Source organism: Hyla sarda, chromosome 1 (genome assembly GCF_029499605.1).
Source record: "Hyla sarda isolate aHylSar1 chromosome 1, aHylSar1.hap1, whole genome shotgun sequence".
Classification (NCBI taxonomy): domain Eukaryota; kingdom Metazoa; phylum Chordata; class Amphibia; order Anura; family Hylidae; genus Hyla; species Hyla sarda.
In genome coordinates, this window is record NC_079189.1 from 408,306,044 (window position 1) to 408,331,900 (window position 25,857).

At 42.3% G+C, this 25,857-nt stretch overlaps 1 protein-coding gene across 1 annotated transcript in view; it reads left to right on the plus strand.

Annotated features, from left to right (window-relative positions):
- SMTN (smoothelin) overlaps positions 1-25,857 on the plus strand; it is an 86,626-nt gene that overhangs the window by 14,720 nt on the left and 46,049 nt on the right. The window lies entirely within an intron of this gene.

The window sequence follows — 25,857 nt, forward strand, 5'->3', positions numbered from 1 at the left end:
CGTGCGGCGTTATGAATGATCGGATCCCCGCAGCAGCGCTGCGGGCGATCCGATCGTTCATTTAAATCGCGAACTCCCGCAGATGCCGGGATCTGTATTGATCCCGGCACCTGAGGGGTTAATGGCGGACGCCCGCGAGATCGCAGGCGTCGGCCATTGGCACATCTGTAAGTGCTTCCGGAAGCGTTGGAGGCTCTCAGGCTGATTCCTCCCAACCACAGGGACGGAAGATCGTGACGTCATGACTACGCCCCTGTGTGACGTCATGCCCCGCCCCCTCAATGCAAGTCTATGGGAGGGGGCGTGATGGGACCCCGGCGATCTGACATCTTATCCCCTATCCTTTTGGATAGGGTATAAGATGTCTAGGGGCGGAGTACCCCTTTAATGGAGAGATACAAACAAGAACATTACAGCAGCACACTGCTAGCGCTAAGATATGTGTAGTATAAGGCTAAGTTCACATTGTTCCTCAATTCAGGGTCCGCCTGCTTTTTTTTCTTTTGCGCTGAATGGACCCAAAAACTAGTCTGAGTACGAGGGATTCCGCTGGGTCTCAATGGATTCTATTGACTTGAATGGGGTCCATTGGAGATTCAGTAGTTTACCAGAGAGAAAAAAAAATGGTGCATGCACTAATTTATTTTTTTTCTCTGTCAAAATTGACAGAATTGCAGATGGAGCACGACATAGCTGAGCCTGACTGCAATGTGAAAAATGCACAACACATTTTATATTGCAATATTACTATAGAGTAAAATAGAGGTTCTTGTCTTATCATTTGGCCAAATAGTGTGTACCATCCCACCACGGTAAGGTGACCTCATTTGTGAGGAACCTTACACTATAGATATGCCTCTCTTGGGCTAGCACTAAGCCTACAATTTAAGGCAGGGGTCTCAAACTGGTGGCCCTCCAGATGTTGCAAAACTTAAACTCCCAGCATTTCCCACAGCCGTTAGCTGCAGCAAATGGCTGTCTGGGCAGGTCCAGGCATGCTGGGAGTGGAAGTTTTGCAACATCTGGAGGGCCACCAGTTTGAGACCCCTGATTTATGGGCATGTAAAATCCACTTATTCTCTACTTAAAATGATTCAGTGGAGTGCACAACCAAAATGGAGGCAGCCAATCCCTCCACTTATGTAACATACAAGGCAAACATTGGTCAGCACATCCTACACAACTATTATAGATTTAAAAAGTATACAGGTTCATGCTGCTGTGGCTGAACTACAAATGCAAACAAGAGGATTACTGTTAGCGCTAAGATATGACTAATGTATAATGCGTGTTACATAGCAATACTGCTTTAGAGAGGAAAAAAGGTTCTTGGCTTACTATTTGGCCAAAAAGTGTGACGTTATGACATCCCCTTACTATGGTGGGAATAAAGATTGTCCTTGTGTTTGCACATATATTTGAGTCTACCAATTTTTTGTAGGATTTGTGTGGTGGGATGGTGCAGACTGTCTGGCCAAATGATAAGCGAATTTTTTGCCGCAGCGCAAACTCCTAGCAGGAAACTCGCCATAACGCACCAGTGCAAATGTACACTAAAAACACTACATTACACTAACACAAAATAAAGGGTAAAACACTACATATACACCCCCTTACACTGTCCCCCCCCCCCCCCCCCCAATAAAAATGAAAAACGTTTTGTACGGCAATGTTTCCAAAACGGAGCCTCCAGCTGTTGCAAAACAACTCCCAGCATTTCTGGACAGCCACTGACTGTCCAGGCATGCTGGGAGTTTAGCAACAGCTGGAGGCACCCTGTTTGGGAATCACTGGGGTAGAATACCCTTATGTCCACCCCTATGCAATCCATAATTTAGTCCTCAAATGCGCATGGCGCTCTCACTTCAGTGCCCTGTCGTATTTCAAGGAAACAGTTTAGGGCCACATATGAGGTATTTCTGTACTCGGGAGAAATTGCACTGCAAATTTTGGGGGGCTTTTTCTCCTTTTACCCCTTATGAAAAGGAAAGGTTGGGGGCTACAGTAGCCGGTCAGTGTAAAAAAATAAAAATGTTTACACCATCATGCTGGTGTTGCCCCATACGTTTTATTTTCACAAGCAGTAAAAGGGGAAAAAAAATAATAATTTGGAACTCAATTTCTCCTGAGTACAGAAATACCCCATATGTGGGGCGTAAAATGCTCTGCGGACGCACAACAAGGCTCAGGAGTGAGAGCGCACCATGAATATTTGAGGCCTAAATTGGTGATTTGCACAGGGGTGGCTGATTTTACAGCGGTTCTGACATAAACGCAAAATAAGAAATATCCACATGTGACCCCGTTTTGGAAACTACACCCCTCACGGAACGTGACAAGGGGTATAGTGAGCCTTAACACCCCACAAGTGTTTGACGAATTTTCATTAAATTTGGATGGCAAAATGGAAAAAAAAATTCACTAAAATGCTGGTGTTAGCCTAAATTTTTCATTTTCACAAGGGAAAATAGGGGGAAAAAAATTTGTAACCTTGTATGTGGATGTAAAGTGCCCTGCTGGCGAACTACACTGTTCAAGAGGAGGAGCACCATTGGGATTTTGAAGAGAAAATTTGTTCGGAATTGAAGGCCACGTGTGTTTACAAAGCCCTCCCCCCCATAGTGCCAGAACAATGGACCCCCCCACATGTGACCCCATTTTGGAATCTACACCCCTCATGTAATGTATTAAGGGGTGCAGTGAGCATTTACGCCCCACAGGTGTCTGACAGATTTTTGGAACAGTGGTCCGTGAAAATGAAAAATTAAATTTTTTCATTTGCACAGCCCACTGTTCCAAAGATCTGTCAAACACCAGTGGGGTGTAAATACTGCACCCCTTATTAAATTCTGTGAGGGGTGTAGTTTCCAAAATGGGGTCACATGTGGGGGGGTCCACTGTTCTGGCACCACGGGGGCTTTGTAAACGCACATGGCCCCTGACTACCATTCCAAACGAGTTTGCTTTCCAAAAGCTCAATGGCGCTCATTCTCTTCTGAGCATTGTAGTGCGCCAGCAGAGCATTTTACGTCCTAACATAGGGTATTTCCATACTCAGAAGAGATGGGGTTACAAATTTTGGGGGGCATTTTCTCCTATTACCTTTTGTAAAAATGGTAACTTTGGGGGGAAAACTGCACTTTAGTGCAAAAAATTTTTTCCCCATTTACACATCCGATTTTAACGAAAAGTCGTCAAACACCTGTGAGGTGTTAAGGCTCACTGGAACCCTTGCTATGTGCATTTAGGGGTGTAGTTTCCAAAATGGTATGCCATGTGGGGGTTTTCTGCGGTTCTGGCATCATAGGGGCTTTCTTAATGTGACATGCCCCCCCAAAAACCATTTCTGCAAAATTCACTCTCCAAAATCCTATTGTTGCTCCTTCCCTTCTGAGTCCTCTACTGCGCCCAGCGAACACTTGACATACACATATGAGGTATTTCCTTAATCGAGAGAAATTGGGTTACAAATTTTGTGGGGCTTTTTCTCTTATTACCACTTGTAAAAATTAAAAAACTGGGTCTACAAGAACAGGAGTGTAAAAAAAATGCAGATTTTGAATTTTCTCATTCACTTTGCTGCTATTCCTGTGAAACACCTAAAGGGTTAACACACTTACTGAATGTCATTTTGAATACTTTGGGGGGTGCAGTTTTTATAATGGGGTCATTTATGGGGTATTTCTAATATGAATGCCCTTCAAATCCACTTCAAAACTGAACTGGTCCCTGAAAAATTCCGATTTTGAAAATTTTGTGGAAAATTGCTGCTGAACTATGAAGCCCTCTGATGTCTTCCAAAAGTAAAAACATGTCAACTTTATGATGGAAACATAAAGTAGACATATTGTATATGTGAATCAATATATAATTTATTTGGAATGTGTATTTTCCTTACAAGCAGAGAGCTTCAAAGTTAGAAAAATTATTAATACAGGTTCTAGCATATAATGCGTATGGTAACCCCTTGCCTTACTAGCATACATTTGGGGGTACACTAATTCCTGCATGAATACAGGGGAACTCACAAAACCATGTATACATAGAAAAAGAAGAGTTCAGACAACACCTTAACAAATAAAATCATGTTTTATTGTATCATTAAAAAACAGTGTGAAAAGACTCCGTCTTTTCACTGTTTTTTAATATGATACAATAAAACATGATTTTATTTGTTAAGGTGTTGTCTGAACTCTTCTTTTTCTATGTATACAAAGTTAGAAAAATGCTAAATTTTTCATAAAATTTTTGAATTTTTTCACCAAGAAATGATGAAAGTATCGACGATAATTTACCACTAACATAAAGTAGAATATGTCACGAAAAAACTATCTCTGAATCAAATTTATAAGTAAAAGCATCCCAGAGTTATTAATGCTTAAAGTGACTGGTCAGATTTGCAAAATATGCTCCCGTCCTTAGGGTCATAATGGGCTCCGTCCCCAAGGGGTTAAAGGGGTATTCCGGTGGAAAACTTTTGTTTTAAAAAATCTACTGGTGCCAGAAAGTTAAACAGATTTGTAAATTACTTCCATTGAAAAATCTTAATCCTTTAAGTACTTTTTAGCAGCTGTATGCTACAGAGGAAATTCTTTACTTTTTGTATTTTTTTTGTTATCCACATTGCTCTTTGCTGACACCTCTGTCTGTGTCAGGAACTGTCCAGAGCAGCATAGGTTTGCTATGGGGATTTTCTCCTGCTCTGGACAGTTCCTGATACGGGCATCAGGTATCAGCAGAGAGCACTGTGGACAACAGAAAAGATTTTCCTCTGTAGCAAACAGCTTCTAAAAAAGTACTGAAAGGATTAAGATTTTTTTTAATAGAAGAAATTTACAAATCTGTTTAACTTTCTGGCACCAGTTCATTAAAAAAAGTTTCCATCGGAGTACCCCTTTAACCACTTAGGGACCTAGGGCGTATGGATACGCCTTGACGCCCTGGGACTTAAGGACCCAGGGCGTATCCATACGCCTGTGGGAATTTCGGTCCCCCATCAGCAGGCACCCCGCGCAAATGCCCAGTGATTTGCGAGTCTATGGTGACCCAGAATATAAGAGGGGTTCGCGGTTGTCAAAGACACCCACGATCCCCCTGAAGGGATAGGAGAGAGGTGGCAGGGGTGCCACCCTTCCTATCCCTGCTATTGGTCGCCAGAAGCGACGACCAATAGCCGATCCGTGGCAGAGGGGAGGGGGTAAACTTTCGGTTTCCCCGTTCTGCTCACCCACAATAGGCGGGGCAGAACAGGGAAACCGACAGAGGACCGGCTGCAGAAAATCCACTTGCCCATCCAGAGGCTGCGGGCGACGGTGATCGGCGGGTGGCGATGTCTTGCGGCTGGCTCCCTTGATCCTACGGAAGCCGGTGAGTTGCCTAGCCACATCTGGAGGGCTACAGTCTGAAACCAGTATACAGTGGTCTCTAAACTGTAGCCCTCCAGATGTTGCAAAACTATGCTGTCTCGGCATGCTGGGAGTTGTAGTTGTGTACCTCCAGCTGTTGCATAACTACATCTCCCTGCATGCCCTTCGGCGATCAGTGCATGTTGGGAGTTGTAGTTTTGCAACAGCTGGAGGTTGCAGGGTACTTTCACATGAGCAGGTTTACAGTGAGTTTCCTGCTTCAAGTTTGGGCTGCGGCAAATTTTTCGCCGCAGCTCAAACTCATAGCGGGAAACTCAACGTAACCCCCCAGTGCGAATGTACCCTAAAAACACTACACTTCACTAACACATAATAAAGGGTTAAACACTACATATACACCCCCCTTACACGGTCTCCCCCCCCCCCCCCCCCCCAATAAAAATGAAAAACGTATTGTACGGCAGTGTTTCCAAAACGGAGGCTCCAGCTGTTGCATAGCAACAACTCCCAGCATTTCTGGAAAGCCACTGACTGTCCAGGCAAGCTGGGAGTTTAGCAACAGCTGGAGGCACCATGTTAGGGGTATTCTACGCCAGTGATTCCCAATGTCCACCCCTATGCAATCCTTAATTTAGTCCTCAAAGGCGCATAACATGTGCCCCCACATGTGACCCCATTTTGGAAACTACACCCCTCACGTAATGTAATAAGGGGTACAGTCAGCATTTACACCCCACACGTGTTTGACAGATTTTTGGAACAGTGGTCCATGAAAATGAAAAATGTAATTTTTCATTTGCACAGCCAACTGTTCCAAAGATCTGTCAAACACCAGTGGGGTCTAAATACTCATTGCACCCCTTATTAAATTCTGTGAGGGGTGTAGTTTCCAAAATGGGGTCACATGTGGGGTGTCCACTTTTCTGGCACCACGGGGGGGGGCTTTGTAAATACACATGGCCCCTGACTTCCATTCCAAACAAATTCTCTTTTCAAAAGCTCAATGGCGCTCCTCCTCCTTCTGAGCTTTGTAGAGCGCCAGCAGAGCACTTGACGTCCACACATGGGGTATTTCCATACTCAGAAGAAATGGGGTTACAAATTTTGGGGGTCACTTTCTCCTATTACCCCTTGTAAAAATGTAACATTTGGGGAAAAACTGCATTTTAGTGAAAAATCTTTTTTTTTTTTTTTCATTTACACATCCGACTTTAACGAAAGTTCTTCAATCACTTGTGGGGTGTTAAGGATCACTGGATCACTTGTTAAGTGCCTTGAGGGGGTATAGGTATTCCATGTGGGGTTCTCTGCTGTTCTGGCACCATAGGGACTTCCTAAATGTGACATGCCCCCCAAAAACCATTTCAGCAAAATTCACTCTCCAAAATCCCATTGTCGCTCCTTCCCTTCTGAGCCCTCTACTGCGCCCGCCGAACACTTGACATACACATATGAGGTATTTCCTCCTGAGAGAAATTGGTTTACAAATGTTGGGGGGGGGGGGGGGGGGGGGGGCTTTTTCTCCTATTACCACTTGCGAGTGGTACATGCGAGTGTGTTTAAAAAATAAAAAATAAATAAAATATGCAGATTTTGAATTTTCTCCTTCACTTTGCTGCTATTCCTGTGAAACACCTAAATGGTTAAAAAAAAACTTTGAGTGTCATTTTGGATACTTTGAGGGGTGCAGTTTTTATAATGGGGTCATTTGTGGGGTATTTCTAATATGAAGGCCCTTCAAATCCTCCTAAAAACTGAACTGGTCCCTGAAAAATTCAGATTTAGAAATTTTTTTGAAAAATTGTAAAATTGCTGCTGAACTTTGAAGCCCTTTTAAGGTATAAATTGGCTGGGTTCTTAGGGGTTAAGGTATTAACGGGCTACTCCAGTGGAAAAACTTTATTTTTTTAAATCAACTGATGCCAGAAAGTTAAACAGATTTGTAAATTACTTCTATTAAAAAAAAAAAAAAAAAAAAACTATGCTCTCTGCTGACACCTCTGTCTGTTTTAGGAACTGTCCAGAGCAGGAGAAAATCCCCATAGCAAACATATGCTGCTCTGGACAGTTCATAAAATGGACTGAGGTGTCTGCAGAGAAGACTGTGGTTGTGACAGAAAATAATTCCAAAAAGAAAAGAATTTCCTGTAGTATATAGCAGCTAAGAAGTACTGGAAGGATTAAGATTTTTTAAAGGACATCTGCTGCGGGATTAACACTTATCCCCTATCTACAGGATAGGGGATAAGTTTCATCGCGGGGGGTCCGACCGCTGGGACCCCCTGTGATCTCCTGTACGGGGCCGTGCCGCCCGCAGCAGGACGTTGCAGCCAGCACGCCTCCTCCATACATCTCTATGAACTGTATGGGGACCGGGAGGAGACGGGGCGTCACCGTCGACCTCTAGGTCGGCGCTACGCACCTTAGCGCTCACAATGAGCGCTAATGGCGGCGCCCCGTTAGGGAGATCTCCGGGGGTCCCAGCGGTCGGACCCCCCGTAATCAAACACTTATCCCCTATCCTTTGGATAGGGGAAAAGTGTCATACCGCTACAGTTGTCCTTTAATAGAAGTAATTTACAAATCTGTTTAACTTTCTGGCACCAGTTGACTAAAAAAAAAAGAATTTCCACCGGAGTACCACTTTTAAAGTGTTTTTAGGTGTAGGTAGAACTGATGATTAACACCATACAGAGAATGGTGCAGAGAAATTAATTTCAAGAGTAAAGGGGTTATCCAGGAATACAAAAAGGCCTATTTACTGTCAAAGATCGCTCCCTGTCTGTCTCCACTTTTGGTGTGGTATTACAACTTTGCTCCATTCACTTCAATGGAACTGAGCTGCAGAACCACACCCAATTTGGAGACAGACAGGGAGCTGTCTTTGAATTAAATTATCTGTTTTTCAATTCCTTGATAACCCCTTTAAGGACCTCCATTGGAGGTTCACTATACCTGTGATCAGACCTGATATAGTGCTACTGTTGAAGTATACCTAATAGTGTTCACTCTCTGACTTCAACCATACCCTGGGTGTGTTGTAGAGTACCTGGCTAGTAGAGCTTTCCTCTTCCATGCTCCCTTCTTGTCATTGATCAAAGTTAAAAATGAAATTGGTTTGCATTATTCCACTGTATCCTTGCATGTCAAGTTGCCCTAGTGTGAACTTGTGTGATTCATGGGAGGGGTTTTTTATCGTGGGGGACAGGTCTACATGGGAGTGTGCTAAAGTGGATCACCGACTGCTCCAGGGCTTGTATACTGTCCCTGGAGCCATCTGTGATGAGCTTGTCACAAATAGAAGGTGGCTTGACTATAAACGAGGACCCATGTGATTGTGTGGATCCAATGAGTCAAAATGGTGACTGGAACTCCACCTGCCTGAGGACCGCTCCGGTGATAATCTTTGATCTTCCGGGCCATAGAAGTAGATCTGGTAGACCATAGAAGTAGATCATCCATAGCCTAGCCCAGCACTAAACAGTATTAACAATTGAAAATATTAGAAATATTTTTTCCAGTCCCCATAGGGGACTGATTTGCTAATTGTGAATAAGACCCTCCCCCAATAAAACATTAAATTGGCCCCCTTTTCCCATATTATTATTTAAAAAAATGTAAATCAACTGGTGCAAGAAAGTTAAACAGATTTGTAAATTATATATAAAAATCTTAATCCTTTTAGTACTTATCAGCTGCTTTATACTACAGAGGAAGTTCTTTTATTTTTGAATTTCTTTTGTCTCACCACAGTGCTCTCTGCTGACACCTCTGTCCATGTCAGGAACTGTCCAGAGCAGGAGCAAATCCCCATAGCAAACATCTCCTGCTCTGGACAGTTCCTGAAACAGAGGTGTCAGACTGAAAAGAAATAAAAAATAAAAAAAACTCCTAGTATACAGCAGCTGATAAGTACTGGAAGGATTAAGAATTACAATTTTTTTTTTTACTTTTTGGCACCAGTTGATTAAAAAAAAAAAAAGTTTTCCACCGGAGTACCCCTTTAACCCCTTAAGGACTCAGGGTTTTTCCGTTTTTGCACTTTCGTTTTTTCCTCCTTACCTTTTAAAAATCATAACCCTTTCAATTTTCCATCTAAAAATCCATATTATGGCTTATTTTTTGCGTCTCCAATTCTACTTTGCAGTGACATTAGTCATTTTACCCAAAAATGCACAGCGAAACGGAAAAAAAAATCATTGTGCGACAAAATCGAAAAAAAAACGCCATTTTGTAACTTTTGGGGGCTTTCGTTTCTACGCAGTGCATATTTCGGTAAAAATTACACCTTATCATTATTCTGTAGGTCCATACGGTTAAAATGATACCCTACTTATATAGGTTTGATTTTGTCGCACTTCTGGAAAAAATCATAACTACATGCAGGAAAATTTATACGTTTAAAAATGTCGTCTTCTGACCCCTATAACTTTTTTATTTTTCCACGTATGGGGTGGTATGAGGACTCATTTTTTGCGCCGTGATCTGAAGTTTTTATCGGTATGATTTTTGTTTTGATCGGACTTTTTGATCACTCTTTATTCATTTTTTAATGATATAAAAAGTGACCAAAATACGCTTTTTTGGACTTTGGAATTTTTTTGCGCGTACGCCATTGACCGTACGGCTTAATTAATGATATATTTTTATAGTTCGGACATTTACGCACGCGGCGATACCACATATGTTTATTTTTTATTTTTTTTACACTGTTTTATTTTTTTTATGGGAAAAGGGGGGTGATTCAAACTTTTATTAGGGAAGGGGTTAAATGACCTTTATTAACACTTTTTTTTTACATTTTTTTTGCAGTGTTATAGGTCCCATAGGGACCTATAACACTGCACACACTGATCTCTAATGCTGATCACTGGCGTGCATTAACACGCCTGTGATCAGCATTATCGGCGCTTGACTGCTCCTGCCTGGATCTCAGGCATGGAGCAGTCATTCATCGATCGGACACCGGGGAGGCAGGTAAGAGCCCTCCCGGTGTCCGATCAGCTGTTCGGGACGCCGCGATTTCACCGCGGCGGTCCCGAACAGCCCGACTGAGCAGCCGGGTCACTTTCACTTTCACTTTAGAAGCGGCGGTCAGCTTTGACCGCCGCTTCTAAAGGGTTAATACCGCACATCGCCGCGATCGGCGATGTGTGGTATTAGCTGCGGGTCCCGGCCGTTGATTAGCGCCGGGACCGACGCGATATGATGCGGGATCGCGGCGCGATCCCGCTTCATATCGCGGGAGCCGGCGCAGGACGTAAATATACGTCCTGCGTCGTTAAGGGGTTAAAATACGGTTATTGATCCTGTACGGTGAACAGCGCAAGCCTAAAATGCCCAAAAATTTTTTTGTCACCTCACGTCCCAGAAAAAAAGGATAGTTATTAAAAGGAAAAGTGGTACCAATAAAAACTACAGAACACTGTGCTAAAAATGCGTTTTATACATTTATTACTACCAATATTTTTAGTTCCGCCATACATTTTATATTAAAATGAAAGTTGACAGTACAAAGTACAATTGGTTACAAGAAATAAGCCCTTAAATGGCGCTGTGGATGGAAAAACAAGAGTTATGGCTCTTAAAAGGTGAGGTGGAAAAAAGGGAAAATGCAAAAATGAAAAGGTTAAAGGCAGTAAATGTGGGAAAATGAAAAGAATTACCCTAAACCCCCTGCTGCTTTAGGGCTAATGCTCTTTGCTGTAATAGTCTGTGCATTCACACAGGACTGCTATCAGAGGTTTCTGGGCCATTCACACAGCTCAATTACCTCGGGGCACCCCCCCCCCCCCCCCTCCCCAGGGCCATCTTTTTTTTTTGGTGGGGGTCAGACTGCTTAGACCCCCACCGATCACCTCGGTTGAAGTGGTTCTCCAGCTGTTGGAAAGCTAAAACTCCCATCATATCTGGAGAGTCTCTGGCAATGGGAGTTGTAGTTTTGTAACAGCTGGAGAGACCCAGATTGGACACAGTTTTACCCATTATCACTGCAGAACTTACAAGTGACTACAGCTCTGATGGGACAGTCAGGAGAATACACAATGATATTAGTGACCTGAATGACTTCTTCTGTTATCTTTTCTTCATCTGGTCCAGAGACCAGGTCTTCCTCCAGCTCAATCTTCTCTGCAGAGTCTGACATCCCGATATCATTGGCTCCTCACTTTGTCAGCAGATCCTCATCCTCTGCATGAAGACAGTAATCATTATAACCTTGCCAGAAAGTGTACCATAAACAAAATACTGCCCCACACTTTACCCTGAATATAATACTGCTATACACTGTACCTACTAAATATCCTGCCACACACTGTACCCTGAATATAATACTGCTATACACTGTACCCACTAAATATAATCCTGCCAAACACTGGAACCTGAATATAATACTGCTATACACTGTACCCACTAAATATAATCCTGCCAAACACTGTAACCTGAATATAATACTGCTATACATTGTACCCACTAAATATAATCCTGCCACACTGTAACCTGAATATAATGCTGCCACACACTGTACCCTGAATATAATGCTGCTCCACACTGTATCCACTGAATATAATCCTGCCCCACACTGTATACACTGAATATAATCCTGTCCCACACTGTATACACTGAATATAATCCTGTCCCACACTGTATACACTGAATATAATCCTGTCCCACACTGTATACACTGAATATAATCCTGTCCCACACTGTATCCACTGAATATAATCCTGTCCCACACTGTATCCACTGAATATAATCCTGTCCCACACTGTATCCACTGAATATAATGCTGCCCCACACTGTACCCTGAATATATGCTGCCCCCACACTGTACCCTGAATATAATGCTGCCCCCACACTGTACCCTGAATATAATCCTGACACACACTGTATCCACTGAATATAATCCTGTCACACATGCATACACATCATATATACATATACACCCCCTCTTATATACACCCTGTGTCATCACTCGTAATCACCCCCATTACCCCCCGCCAAACCTCTCCTCATCACTACTATAACCAACCCAACCCCCCCCCCCCCCGCACCTCTCCTCATCCCCCGTAACCCTCTTTGCACCTCTCATCACCCCCCCCCCCCCCCCACCCCACTGAAAGGCCAATAAAAAAAAAGTCCAGGGACGTCCGGGTCCCATAGAGGTGCATGAGTTGTACCCCCCTGATGGCGGCCCTGCATTCACATGACCACTGCAGCCAATCACACTGGCAGGCAGCACTATGTGACTGTTCAGATTTGTTCAAGTCAATTGGCATTCATTATAAGGATGCTTTAGATGGGCCTAGAATTTTCACTGAGCTTCCTCAGATGTATTGCTGTTTTGTTTGTGCAGCCTTTCGGCTGATTGGTGACACCAACAGGTGAGGCAATGATTAGCTGTAATTGTTATGTGGATGTACATAATATATATGTCAAACCCAGTCAGCACTCTAGTGCCATAGATTCATGTATAAGCCATGGACTGTATGCATTTGAGGAAGTTTGTTGCTATGTAATGTCATGGAGATGCCATAAAGGAAGGCTTATAAAGACAGTTACCTGATGGCTATTTTTCTTAATGCTAGTGCCCATGTATTTTGGTGTTGTCTGGATAAACCAAGAATACTTTGCAAATTTTTGCACAATAGGTGAAAAAGTCGCAAACCATTTACTACCACAAAAACTGTGTAAAACAAATGATAAATTCCCCCCACTTTGCATCAAGGTAATAAGAGCGATTGTGAGTGTCCAACATTGCATGGTGCACCACATGGCTACTGTTCAAGAAGTGATCGGATCTGAGAACTCTCTTCCTGACTCTTAGGCGTTCATTGTTGTACTCCTCAAACCAGGGAAAGATCCGCTGCTACCTGACTCCTATAGACCCATTTCCCTGCTTAATATTGATATTAAACTCTTGGCCAAGATCTTGGCTATCCACCTCAAATAGTATAATTGCCTCCGTCATTCATCCTGACAAGACCAAGTTTATGCCAGGTAGGGCTACCGACATCAATGTTAAACGCCTTCAGCTTAAAGCGCAACGGTCATGAGGTTTGGGGCATATAACCTAACCACAGTGTGTGTATGGTGTGTTAAAGCATACCATCAGATCCAGACTTTTTTTTTTTTTTTTTTTTGCATGCAGTAATTTTTCCGCCACGATGTCCCGTCACTGTATCACACTGTATATACGGGTGCAAACGGGCAGTTACAAAACCCCATAGGCTGCAATGCAATTTAGTCACGGCCGTCAGGGGTTTTGTAACTGCCAGGTTTTGCAACTGTAGTGACGGAACATGTGACGGAAGTTTAACGGAGAAATTCATAGTGTGAAAGGAGCCTATCACTCAGTACTTAATCCTGAACATGTACATCTAATTTTTATGTTTCTAGCACCTATTTTATTATTTTTATCACACTTTTAGTTTAGCTCACTAGTCTGTATTCCGCTCAAAAGGAGGGGGCGTGGCCTTACTGTGCAGTTCTCCGCCCCCTCCCTCAGTATGCTGTCTGCTCACATCTCCCCTAGCATTAGTAAAACTACAACTCCCAGCTTGTCCTCACTGACAGTAGTGGGACACAAGCTGATAGTGGGAGGATTTTTCCTCCAGCTGTGTGCCCTGTGCTCACAGCTGTCAATCAAGGAAGTGTGTCCATTACATAGGTGATGACGCATGGACACAGCAGATCTAGTATGTGTCAAAGCAGGCAGGGGGAGGCAGTTGTTTGACTGGCCCTTTCAGTATGAAATAGAAATACTGGAATTTTTCTAATGAAAGCGATTGCAAAACCTATTGGTTTTGCATGCTTTACAACATCAAAAGTTTTTCTATCTGACAGTGTCCATTTAAATAGGTCTGCAGCCTTGCTTTTATCCCTCTTATTACGGCTTTTATTAGCTCACACTTATATGCAGCCACTGACAGTCGGATAGGCATGGCAAGGGGTTCGCTATGCCCCACGGCCGCCACGCCTATCCCCTGTACACCAGCGCCGGGACCGCTGTGTGATTGACACACTGGTCCCAGCGCATGTGCCCTTTATCTTTCCTATGTAGGTGCTGTCCGACATTACTTTACAGAGCGAGCGCTCTGACACCTCTGTACTCCCTGGCAATACATGAGGCAGAGAGGGAGCACTCTGCCTCTAATGAATGCAGAAGTGCCCAGTGCATCTCCCGCACGGGAGAAGTAAGAGAAGGCGCACATAGGCGTCAGACAGTTGGAGTGCTCCCGTGCTGTAAAATGTCGGTTGGTTCTTACATATGAAAGATGAGGGGAGCATGCGCTGGGACCTGTGTGTCAATCACACAGCGGTCCCAGCGCTGGTGTACAGGGGATAGGCGTGGCGGCCGTGGGGCTTCGTGAATCCCTTGCCACGCCTATCCGACTGCATAGAAGTGTTTTTGAGCAAATAAAAGCCATAATAAGAGAGATAAAAGCAAGGCTGCAGACATATGTAACACACCATTCACACTCTGGTTAGGTTTATATGCCCCAAACCTCATAACAGTTGCGCTTTAACATTGCTGCGGTGGGGGAGGGTTTTCCCACTGGGGGGGTTGTTAGCCTTGATGTTTACAAAGTGTTTGATTCAGTGGGGTGACCTTATCTGTGGGAGGTCCTTAGTGTGCTGGACTTTGGCCCCCGGTTCTGTGCTTTGGTCAGTCTTCTCTGACAGTACAAGACAAGGGTGCCCGCTATCCCCTCTCCTTTTTTGTGCTTGCAGTGGAACCTTTTGGTTGCTGCTATCCGTAGGGATACCTCTATTTATGGAATTCCCAGGGGTTCACTTTTAGAAAGTCTCCCTCTTTGCGGATCACACGCTGGTTTATCTGGCAGATGTGGAAGGTTCTCTCTTGGCTCTCATTGACCTCCTTGACCGGTTTGGTTCCATTTTGGGCCTCTGAGTCAACTGGGCCAAATCCTCTCTGATGGCACTTTCTGCTGGAGTGGCTCTTCCTGCAACTCTTCCAGCGAATTTGCAGATTGTCCAGCACTTCAGATACCTTGAAGTTACTGCTTCTCTGGTGACATATGTCACTGAATTTGGAGCAGCTTTTATTAAACACTGAAGAAAAGCTGAGAACTTGGTGTTCCTTACCGCTATCTCTGGCAGGCAGAATAAATATCTTTAAAACTATTTACTTGCCCAAATTTCTGTACCTGTTTCATTTGGCTCCTCTGGTACCACCCAAGCACTACTTTGGGAGGCTTAACAGTGCTCTGAGGTCCTTCTATTGGCAGGGCAATCCCGCTAGACTTGGTCAGGCTCTCCTCCAGGTGCCGACATGGTTGCTTGGTGGCTCCAGATATGTATAATTTTCTTGCCTCCCAATTGGTGTACACAGCTTGGTGGATCGACCTGGATCTTTCAAACTTGGCTACTGCCTTGGCTGGGGCGCTCCTGGGCTCCTATGAGGGCCTTACCAACTCTTTATACAGGTATTATTCAGTTTCTTCCTTCCCTGCGCCGGTTCAGACGGTGGCTAAGGTTTGGTCCATGGTGTCAAGTAGATTTCCACAACCGCTGTTTTCTTAGGGCACCCCTGTGGGGGAATGTTAATCTTTCTCACCTACATGGGTTACAGGGGGGCCAGCTTTTGAGGAACGCATGGAGTCAAGTTTGTGATCCATCTGTTTAAAGAGGATCAGGTTCTCTTGTCCTTTTCTGAAATGCAAGAAGTCTACGGCATCCCTGGAACTGCCTTTTATAGGTATCTCCAGTTGAGGCATGCAGTGCAGGTGCATTTTGGCTCCTTGAGTTACTCCTGTTTTTTCTGAAATTGAGCTTCTGCTGGGCACCACGGACCTCTGTAAACCTCTTAGTCATATGCCCTCTTACAATCAATGGGGCCTAGTACTTTTTCAGAAGCTTTTGCTAAGTGGGTGACTGATATCGCTGAAGGAAGGAAGGAACCACTACTGTGGTTAGTAGTCGAGACATGCTGATTCAGTCCAGGTTTGTCCTTCGGTTATACTATACTACTGAAAAATTGAAACTTATTGGTGTTTCCTCCTCTGACATCTGGGCTGATGTTGGGACCTTTTTACATGCGGTATGGGATTGTCCTTGTATTGGGCCTTTCTGAAGGGCAGTGATTTAGTTTTTAGTGGATAACTTAGACTTCCCCTTTGTTCTCTCACCCGAGGTGTCTCTTGGGAGTCATTAATGGGATTGTTTCTGGCCCTCATAGACGTCTCTTAATCAGGTTTCTTTTCTTTTGTGCCCGGTAAGTAGTGGTGATGGCTTGGAAAGACACCCCTCCTTTGTCCAGTTGGCTTAGTTTAGTAAATACAGTCATGTCCGTAAATGTTGGCACCCCTGAAATTTTTCAAGAAAACAAAGTATTTCTCAGAGAAAAGGATTGCAGTAACACATGTTTTGCTATACACATGTTTATTCCCTTTGTGTGTATTGGAACTAAACCAAAAAAGGAGGAAAAAATCTAATGTCACACCAAACTCCAAAACTGGTCTGGACAAAATTATTGGCACCCTTAACTTAATATTTGGTTGCACACCCTTTGGAAAAAATAACTGAAATAATTCGCTTCCTATAACCATCAATAAGCTTCTTACACCTCTCAGCCGGAATGTTGGACCACTCTTCCTTTTCAAACTGCTCCAGGTCTCTCTTATTGGAAGGGCGCTTTTTCCCAACAGCAATTTTAAGATCTCCCCACAGGTGTTCAATTGGATTTAGATCTGAACTCCTTGCTGGCCACTTCAGAACTTTCCAGCACTTTGTTGCCATCCATGTCTTGGTGCTTTTTGATGTATGTTTGGGGTCATTGTCCTGCTGGAAGACCCAAGAACTCAGACGCAAACCCAGCTTTCTGACACTGGGCTGTACAGTGCGACCCAAAATCCGTTGGTAATCCTCAGATTTTATGATGCCGTGCACACATTCAAGGCACCCAGTGCCAGAGGCAGCAAAACAACCCCAAAACATCATTGAACCTCCACCATATTTCACTGTAGGTACTGTGTTCTTTTCTTTGTAGGCCTCATTCCATTTTCGGTAAAACAGTAGAATGATGTGCTTTACCAAAAAGCTCTATCTTGGTCTCATCTGTCCACAAGACGTTTTCCCAGAAGGATTTAGGCTTACTCAAGTTCATTTTGGCATTTGTTCATTTTAGTCTTGCACTCTGTGGGGTCCTCCTGTGTCTCCTGCCATAGCATTTCATTTAATTTAAAAAACTTGTTTGGGGCTGCTTATCCACCATCTGGATTATCCTGCGTTGACACCTTTAATTAATTTTTCTCTTCCATCCCCACTCAGGGAGATTAGCTACAGTGCCATGGGTTGCAAACTTCTTGATAATGTTGCGCACTGTGGACAAAGGAAAATCTAGATCTCTGGAGATGGACTTGTAACCTTGAGATTGTTGATATTTTTGCACAATTTGGGTTCTCAAGTCCTCAGACAGTTCTCTTCTCCTCTTTCTGTTGTCCATGCTTAGTGTGACAGACACAATGCAAAGACTAAGTGAACTTCTCTCCTTTTTATCTGCTTTCAAGAGTGATTTTTATATTGCCCACACCTGTTACTTGCTCCAGGGGAGTTTAAAGGAAAATCACATGCTTGAAACAATCATATTTTACCACAATTTTGAAAGGGTGCCAATCATTTTGTCCAGCCCATTTTTGGAGTTTGGTGTGACATCATGTCAAATTTGATTAGTTCCAATACACACAAAGGGAATAAACATGTGTAAAGCAAAACATGTCTTATTGCAATCCTTTTCTGTGAGAAATACTTAATTTTCTGGAAACATTTCAGGGGTGCCAACATTTATGGCCATGACTGTATTATCTTACCAACTTTGCTTTGTAGGAAAAGCCCCCTTAATTCACTTACTATAAAAAAGGACCCAGATGTGTGCAGGATAGGGAAATTCGAAGGTCTCCTCACTGGAGTGGGGTCTGAATTGAGCAGTCTGTGTACAGTTACAGAATATATTAATTTATACAGTATAAAATAATATACTTGTTGAAGCAAGTGGCTATTCTATATTAGATGATGCTTAAAATATCTGTTTATTCTTGTGTATTTCCCTTTAGAAGTACCCGGTTTTGTGCTCTTTCAGAAATGATCCTGTACTGTCAGTGGTGCAGGTTGTAAGATGAGTGGCCCCAGTGTTCATAAGAATAGAGAATAATACACGTGAAAAGAGCAGCGAATGAATCCACGTGAAGCAGTCTACGCACTAAGATGCGTTGTTAATAGATAATGAACTCTTCACCCCCGCAGCAGTAGTTAGGCTAAAATAGAGGACGATTCATGAGGAGGGGGGTGGGAAGAAAACTAAACAACTCCTGATCTCCCTGCCTTATTGGGATAAAATATGTAAAAGTAGGGAGCATGCATGGGACCTGTTAAACACACACTGCCATTCCTTTAATGGACAGAGAAGCATAACACAGTTTAAACAAGAGCCTTGGGCATAGTGAAGTGCAAAGATTTCTGGAACTGTATTGGGATACATCCTCGCCCTTGTAGGTTTGCTTTCCCAGTTTGGCCTTTGCTGCCAGTATTACACAATTGATTGTCTTGTCAGGAAGCAGTGGATGTTTCATTGGCATTGTGGTTTAGGGTTCAGTCTGACAAAGCTAAATATTTTATGGTTTGGCTTACGACTACATTAGAATGCCTTGTTTCTATTTTTATTTTTTTAAAGTTACACGCTTTTATAGTAGTAATGGGAAACAACATTGTGGGCCACTGGTACCTTATTTGGTACTGATATCCATAGGTGGGGAAAAGTAAGATTCACTAATGCAGTCGGTCTAGTGTTCCTCTGTTATATAAAAAAAAAGCTTTTTATTGTAGATGGTAGTGGAAATCAATGCCTACAGCAGCTCAAGTGCCACAGAGGTATGCCTGCTGCGGCTGCTAAGACTGTGTTTTTTTTTTTTTTTTTTTTTTTTTTTTTAATAAATGGCCATTTGTAATGGTATGGTTTGTTATATCTTCATGGGACCCAGGTTTTCTGCCCAGGTTTTCAGCTTTTATACCTGGTATGGAATTGACAGGTTATGTTGACATGCTTAATTACAGACCTATTCACCCCTGGAATTATTAGTTAGTAGGATGAGTAGTGAGAGGAGTCGGCATAGTGTGGCATACTGCATGGCTATGGAACTTGCACCTACACTGTTGCTTGCTTGGACGCTAAGGTGTGGAGCACATTATCTAGGAATTTTGCAACCTTGAGAGAAAATCAAGCTAACTTTATATTTTCTTTGAATATAGTCCAGCAACATGCAAACTAAAAAGCACCCCCACCTTTGACGTCCCTTTGCTTTTATGGAGCACCCCATTGAGCTGGAAATCTGACAGATATTCTTTTCATGCAAATAGTTATAAAAAAAAAAAAAAAAAAAAAATCTGCTTTTACCAAAAACTTGAGCTCAAAGACAAAAGGTAAAGCTGTAGTCATACATTGTATCCCATCTGACATGAATCTGTGTGTTCAGACTAGATATCTGTTTTGTACGGAGACACTTGGTGACGTACAAAAAGTTCCATTTCTTGTTCGGCTGGCTTTCAGAATATTGTTTACATTCATGAAAGTGAAGTACTTTGGCTTCATTTCCTAGATGGAGAGGAAATCTTTTAAGAGTAGCTGAAAGCCGTTCCACAAGCAGTGGAATAATGCATACTTCTACAATGGACTTACTACATTAACATGTGGATAAAAAGGTTTCTTAATGTTCTTTCTTGCATTTTCTCAGATATCACAAAAATAAACTATAAGGTTGGGGGGTGGACAGAGACTGGTGTAAATTTTGTCAGTGCTTTAACCCACCAAACGATATGTCTGTTCACCGTATAGATCCCTAATGATATTACAGAAACATGCTGATAGAATAGGAAACTGCAAAGTGTAAAGACCCCTTATACTGAAACTATCCATGTGCCAAACTACTCATCTGTATCTTGGCATCAGGCAAACTTAGTTGCAGTTTTGTTGCCAAAGAGCAGCTACTAGAATCTTAAAGGGCTTTTCTGGGCAAATATATAACTGCTGGCCTAGCCTCTGGATATGCCATCAATAGGTGATCAGTGGGTTGGCATCACCCGGCACCACTGCTGTTCAGCTGTGTCCTGGATGTACACAGTAAACAGAGACTGAAGCCTCTGCTTCGTAGTTGGTTAGACCTGGTTTGGTACTGTGGTCTACCCATTCCCTTTTTTACCTTCGTGGCCCTCCTCTGCACCTGCTCCAATTCAGCAGTGTCCATAAAATATCTTGCTCATGCCTGGGAACCTGTATAAAAGTGCGGCTTTAGGTGTGATCTGTACAGAAGCAAAACTGTTCTATCACAAGCCTCTATGCCTCACTTGTGTATTCCATGGCTTCATTTGCTTTGGCAGCACCTGCCTACCACTGGTCACTAAAGTTGAGTTTACTGTCCACAATATCCACAAGTCCCTTTTTAGTGGTGGGTTTATCCAGTGTTTTACTATTTAGCACAGTCCTACATCTTGTTGCCACAGTGGGAGTGCATAGCCTTGCATTTATCCATATTTTACTTAGTTTGCCATTTCTCTGCTCAAGCCTCCAGCTTCTCCAATTTCCTTTTACAAGGTCATTAATAAACCTAAACCCAAATACTGAACCCTGTGGTACTCGCTATTGTCGCCCAATCAGAGTATGTACCATTGATATACACCTTCTGCTTCCGATCATTGACACCGTTGCTATCCCATTTAAAGGGGTACTCCGGTGGAATATATATATATATATATATATATAAATATTAAATATATAATTTTTTTTTTATACTCAACTGGTGCCAGAAAGTTACAGATTTGTAAATAACTTTTATTAAAAAAAAAAATCTTAATCCTTCTAGTACTTATTAGCTGCTAAATACTACAGAGGAAATTTTCTTTTTGGAACACATGCTGCTCTGGTCAGTTCCTAAAATGAACAGAGGTGTCAGCAGAGAGCACTGTCTTTATGATGTCAGAAGAGAGCATTGTGTTCCAAAAAGAAAATAAGTTCCTCTGTAGTATTAAACAGCTAATAAGTACTGGAAGGATTAAGATTTTTTAATAGAAGTAATTTACAAATCTGTTAAACTTTCTGGCATCAGTTGATTAAAATTTTTTTTCGACCGGAGTACCCCTTTAACTTTATCCTCCCCTAGGCCCAGCATCATCATTTTATGCACAAACCTTTTATGAGACACAGTATCACATTTGTTTAAAGCAAAAAAAAGTGGGGAAATTAATGAAAACCATACTAAACATGAATTTACTTCTGGGAGATCATGTCTAATCTTCACTTTTTTTTTATTTAGGTGACTAAAATAATAGATAGCGGAGGTGCAGTAGACATCCCTTATCTAGATTTTTAGTTAGGATTTCGACACTGTCCCTCATAAGATTTGTCAATAAACTACAGTCATTGAGCTTGGACTCCCATATTGTTGAGTGGATTAGGCAGTGACTGAGTGACAGACAACAGAGGGTTGTAGTCAATGGGGTATATTCAGAGCAAGGTCTTGTTACCAGTGGGATACCTCAGGGATCTGTACTGGGATCCATTTTGTCTAATATCTTGATCAGTGATATTGTAGAAGATCTCGATGGTAAGGTATCTTTTTGCTAATGACACAAAGATATGTAATGGGGTTGATGTTCCTGGAGGGATACGCCAAATGGAAAAGGATTTAAGTAAACTTAATGTAGAGGAATGGTAAAAACTCTGAAGATAATGAACCTTTTGGCATAAAAACCCAAGAGAAGAGTATACAGATTGTGATACCATCCTAACCTCAGTATCTGAGGAAAGGGATTAAGGGGTCATTATTGCAGAAGACTTAAAGGAGTTCTGTAGTGAAATATAACTTCTCCCCTATCCAAAGATTGGGGGGGGTCTGACCGCTGGGACCCCATGTGATGTCCTTAACGGGGCCCCAGCAGTCTGCTGGAAGGGGGCGTGTCGACCCCTGCGCAGAGCTGCGCCAAAACGCCCCTACATGTATCCCTTAGAGATACATGGAGGTAACGTGTCGGCCACAACTTCCTGTGGGGGTCAGAACGCCTGATTCCACCAGACTGCCAGGGCCCCGTTCAGGAGATCGCTGGTGTCCCTGCTCTCAAACCCCCTGCGATCTATAACTTATCCCCTATCCTTTTGGATAGAGCAGAAGTTATATTTCACTACAGAAAGGTAGGCAGACAATGTCAGCAGGAAATGCTAGCAAAATGCTGGGGTGTATAGGGAGAGGTATTAGCAGTAGAAAGAGGGAAGTGCTCATGATGCTGTACAGAGCATTTGTGAGACCTCACTTGGAGTATTTTGCGTATTTCTGTCCTTATCTCCAAAAGGTTATAGATACATTCAGGGAGAGCGTTCAGCGAAGAGCTTACAGGATAAAACTTATCAGGAAAGGTTAAAAGACCTTAATATGTATAGCTGGGAGAAAGACTAGACAGAGAGGATATGCTAGAAACTTTTAAATACAGAAGGGAATCAACACGGTATAGGAGAAGAGTGTATATGTAAAAGCACATAGATGGCAAAAGTTTCCAAGCAATATGAGGAAGTATTATACTGAGAGTAGTGGATGCATGGAATAGCCTTTTCTACACAAGTCTTAGCTACCTATACAGGTAAGGAGTTAACGGAGTCATGGGACTAGACATGAGGATATTCTTCATATGAGATAGGACCAGAGATTTATAGTATTCAAAATATTGGGAATAAAAAATGTAAAGAAAACATAATTTGCTGAACTATTAAATTATAACATTCTTTATCCCACACTGTAAACAGTGGTAATGTAAAAAAAAAGTCATGAATTGCTGATTTTTGGTCACATCCCATCCCAGAAAGTGATATTAATAAAAACTACAGTTCATACCAGAAATGAGCCCCCACACAGTCCCATATATAAAACAATAAAGTAATAGGGGTGAGGACATGGCAACTTAAGATTTTTGTTTGTTTTGTTAGGTAAATAAATTTGGTGTTAGAATTGTATTTACTTACTAAATAAATAACTTGCACTGCATGAAAACTATAAATAGATTTTTTAAATTGTTTTTTGGTTTCGCTATACATTTTTGTTTTAGTAAAAGGGTCATTACAAAGTACAATTAGTTATGCAAAAATCAAGCACTCCTATGGCTCTGTAAATAGGTTTGAAAAAGTTATGGCTCTTAGAAGACATAAAGCAGAAAATAAAAACGCAGAAATGAAAATTTGCTGCATTAAGGACTTTCTACCCACCTCTTACTTTGTCATTGGTGCCAATGTGCACTACACCTGCTACATTTTATACAATTGATCACCTAGGCAATCACAAGAACCCTAAATTTAGCAAAATAAAACTTTAAGGTGCCTCTTGCAGATAAACTTTTTTTTTTACCCATTAGTCTCATTGATATTTATCCTGCCTGCACTAATATATATTTTCATTTGGAGCAGTGTGGCTGCAGTCCACACTTTCTCTATTGCACCCTACACTAGACAAAGTGCAATAGCACTGCTCCAAAGAGAAGTAATATTAGTGCATGCAGGACACGTTTGGATACATACCTACCTACCTACCAGTGGCTTGAGGTGTTTGATCTGCAAGAGACACTTTAATAAAAGTTATGTTTTATTGTTTTGCACATAGTGAATGGTAAATATAGGCTTCTTGTGATCAATTGTAAATAAAATTAGTGATAAACCTTTCAGCCATGGGTCCAATTTGGGTTTAATGACATTTGTGTTGTCACCAGCCCATCCCAATAATGTCAGCCCGATCTGAGAGGTCAAACCGGTAGACAACACTCTGTTCAATGATCCCACTCTTTGTGAGACATCACCCTGCAACCCCTTTAAGAGTCAGCCCCATGCTATACAGGTACCTGTGGGTCTTCCCTGTACTCCTCCCTCCTCTTTTCTGGAGCATACACCCCACCTGGCTTTTAGAGGCAGTGTTTTGTTGCAGCACTGCTAGCCCTGAACTAACATGCCAGCTTGGAAGCTTGTTGCGGTGTACCAGATCAGGGCTAGCTAGCCTCCATGACTCTTCCCCACTGCCTCCTTGTCATGCCCCTCAATACCACTATCCTTCCCCAGCGAGTAGCAGACTCCTTTCCATGTGAATGAGTTCTACCATCAACCAGACAGTATTTACACTCCCTCTTTGATGACAACAAAGCTGTCTGTTTCAACCCTAGACACATAAGAAACTACACATTTGTATGTAGTTTATACTACTTTATTTTTTTTTAGCTTTGGCTTGAAGTTCTTGACTGACAGAAAAAGGAATGCTAGGACAGTGTGTGAAGACAGAATGAGACTAGACACACATCAGAGACCATTTTAGAACAATGCATCTAAGGATTCCTCTAGACTCTCTTACGACACCAGCATCCAAGGAAGGAAGTGGGCGAGCAGCTGTACAGTAGAACACACAATGTATTACTGTCACACGTGCTCAACACAGTCCCATCACAGTGGGTGTTACTGTAGGGAGACGTGCTGGGAAACAAGGAGCCTTGTGTTCTACCTGATCATTAGCCTGCAACTACAACTCCCTAGCCAACAACTACAACTCCCTGCATGCCCGGACAGCCTTCGGCTGTCCGGGCATGTAGGGAGTTGTAGTTGTTGGCTCGGTAAAAATGGGACCCGATCTATGTGAAAATCAAAATTACTTTTATTTATTTATTTATTTTTTTGTGGGAAGAAGGGTAATCTTTATACATAGTACATAGTAGAACTTTAATGGCAAAGAAGTTGGCTCAGATTTATCAAACTGTGTGAGAGAAAAAGTGGAGAGATTTTCCCCCAGCAACCAATCAGAGCTCAGGTAACGAGCTCTGGTAAAGTGTAAGCTGAGCTGTGGAAAAATCGCTCCACTTTTTCTCTCACACAGTTTGATAAATCTGGGCCGGTGTGTTTTAGGTATTAGTAGTAGTATTAGTATTGTTTACACTCTTATTGTTTGGCTTTCTTTATTTAATTTATACTAAACCTCTGCTGAAAGATTAATAGAAAGCCAACAATAAGATAGTGTAAACCATACTAATACAACTACTACTAATAAATCACTAAAACACACCGGCCCAGATTTATCAAACTGTGAGGAAAAAGTGGAGCGTTTTTTCCACAGGAACCAATCACAGCTCAGCTTTCACTTTACCAGAGCTCGTTACCTGAGCTGTGATTGGTTGCTGTGGAATAACTCTCCTTTTTCCTCTGTTTGATAAATCTGGGCCGGTGTGTTTTAGGTATTAGTAGTAGTATTAGTATTGTTTACACTCTTATTGTTGGCTTTCTTTAATTTATACTAAACCTATGCTGAAAGATTAAAAGAAAGCCAACAATAAGATAGTGTAAACCATACTAATACTACTACTACTAATAAATCACTAAAACACACCGTCCCGGATTTATCAAACTGTGAGGAAAAAGTGGAGCCTTTTTTCCACAGCAACCAATCACAGCTCAGCTTTCACTTTACCA